A 2,500-nucleotide genomic window follows, 5' to 3' on the forward strand; every position below is an offset into this window, starting at 1 on the left:
ACACACACACACACACACACACACACACACACACACACACACATATATATATATATATATATATATATATATATATATATATATATATATATATATATTTGTTTATTCATTTACTTTTTTATCGAATTTGATTAAACTTTCAGAGAACAATATTTCCTTTTTTCCTTTTGCAAACACATAGAAAATATTTGTACTGTGGCAGATATATAGAATTATATATGTACATTAATGATTATGCGTGGATTAATGAATTACATTCAATTAACAGTATCAATATAGAATGTATGCAATTTATATTCCGCGCGTTTTCTTCTTTTCAAGCGAAAATAACTATGTGGATGGAAAAGCTAAAACATTTCATTTTTCATTGAACGGATTTTCTCGTCTGCCATATAAAAATACAGAAATGGAAGAAAAAACTACTTTGCAAGATCTAAACCATACAAAACATATGACAATTCCTATTTATTAACAATAACAAGGAAATCAGAGTGACAGTGTTCCAATACTCTCGTGACGTCAGACCAGTCCAACCTTGCGAAAAAGGGGAGAAAGTTAATCCAGTATATTTGTAACCGATTCGAAGAACTCCACCACGGATTCGTTCCACCACAAGTAAGTACCTATCAAGCCATACTGTCACATGCCCGACCCCTCGAACATGCTAACAGATATCAGAGAGAAAGGGCCAACACCTCCCCCGAAAATGGCCGATGGAGAAGGGTCTTCCCCCGACGACAGCGGAATGGACTTGACCCAAATTCAGAGGTCTTCTTGGCAGTTAATTTCAGGCGATCGCGATGAATGGTCGCACGTCGTTCATGCCTTGCCTCGCCCTCACTGTCGTGTCCTATTTCTTTGGAGGGAAGAGTAATAGACCTTCAGCCTAGGCTTTTCTATATCCTTTTGGGGAGGCCATGTTGTTCCCAGGCTTATAATATGTGGAGGGATTTCAGTTTCTCAGGATAGGATTTTTTTTTTTTTTCCCCGGTCTTGCTCCCAGGGTTAGAGGAAGGAGGTTGAGGGCATTGGGCAAGAGGGTCGCAAGGGGCACGTTTGGTAATATGCATTCAGAATTCTAATTTTCGACCCTTAAAATATGCCTGGGTATTGGTTTAAATATGATTTTGATTGGGATTTTAAGGGCTGGAAGTCTGTCATGGCCTAAGGGATTTGACCTACTTAAGAGAGGAGTCATTTTCTCTTGGGATAAACACCTTCTGGAGGAGAAATTACTCTTTATGGGTTTTACTAAAGATTATACCCAGAAAATTAACTTGACCTTCCCCAATTTCTGATATGCAAGTCTTGTGGGGACCTTAGGGGACCGGTGAGATTTATAATGACCTGAGAAACGGTTAATTTGACCGTTAATTTCAGGCTTTGCTGAAGATTTGGGGGAAATGCGAAGAATATATTATTAGTCTATTGTCAGCGTTTTCTTATTATTGTCCCTGGAAATGAAATTGAAATCGTATTTATGTGTTGTGGGATTAGTTGGGTATATCCAGCTGTTGAAATTATTATATCCGTTACCAATAAAAACGAATATTAAAAGGACAATAACCATAAATACACCAGCTTTAACAACAATAATATTGAGCTTACAGTAATAAGAAAAACAATATGCTCGTAAAACCAAGAAAGAATTGCATTTATTAACAAAAAAAAAAATCTTTACACAGGAACGTCTTTATCGAAACTATTTTCGTATGGAGGTAAAGATTATGCCCTTCTATTCATGAAGCATCTTGATTTATCGCATAATTTTGATTTATTTTGAGACATATCGGAATTTTAAGCGATTCACAATTGATTATATTCATAATGTCACAAATCATTCTTATGAAAACAGTTTTGGCATTTAGTGGGAGTGGAAATTTTATAGGAATATTATTTGTTGATTAATAGTCTGTGGAAGATAATTCTAAATTGGATCTTTTTTTTTTTTTCTTTCTTTAAGACAAATGTGTGTTTGCATACATATATATAGATAGAGAGATATACATGTAAAAACACACACACACATGCACACACACACACACACACACACACACACACACACACACACACACACACACACACACACACACACACACACACACACACACACAGACACACACACACAGAGACACACACACACAGAGACACACACACACACACACACACACACACACACACACACACACACACACACACACACACACACACACACATATATATATATATATATATATATATATATATATATATATATATATATTTATATATATATAATAACCCTTGCTTGTTGTCGTTGGGGCTTAGGAGAGGGTAAGGTGTCGCCCCTACTTGCTCCTCAGCCCTCGCCTCACCTGATTCTGCTTGGTCTTTTCTTCTCCTTTCCTTTTCCTTTTCTTTATCCCCTTCTTGTTCTATCCACTGGTCCTAATTGTTGACTCCGTTTTGCTATATTTTGAATAGACCACTAATGACTGTTCAATAAATAATATATATATAT

General features: G+C 36.1%; 1 protein-coding gene across 2 annotated transcripts in view; it reads left to right on the forward strand.

Annotated features, from left to right (window-relative positions):
- The first annotated feature begins 517 nt into the window (after nucleotides 1-517).
- LOC119579482 overlaps nucleotides 518-2,500 on the forward strand; it is a 20,788-nt gene continuing 18,805 nt past the window's right edge. Inside the window, exon 1 of one of the 2 annotated variants that reach the window (XM_037927329.1) lies at nucleotides 518-615. The gene's annotated coding sequence lies outside the window, so the exon portion shown is untranslated. The remainder of the gene's footprint in view (nucleotides 616-2,500) is intronic. The other variant, XM_037927328.1, reaches the window with a different exon arrangement.

Source organism: Penaeus monodon, chromosome 12 (assembly GCF_015228065.2).
Source record: "Penaeus monodon isolate SGIC_2016 chromosome 12, NSTDA_Pmon_1, whole genome shotgun sequence".
NCBI lineage: Eukaryota > Metazoa > Arthropoda > Malacostraca > Decapoda > Penaeidae > Penaeus > Penaeus monodon.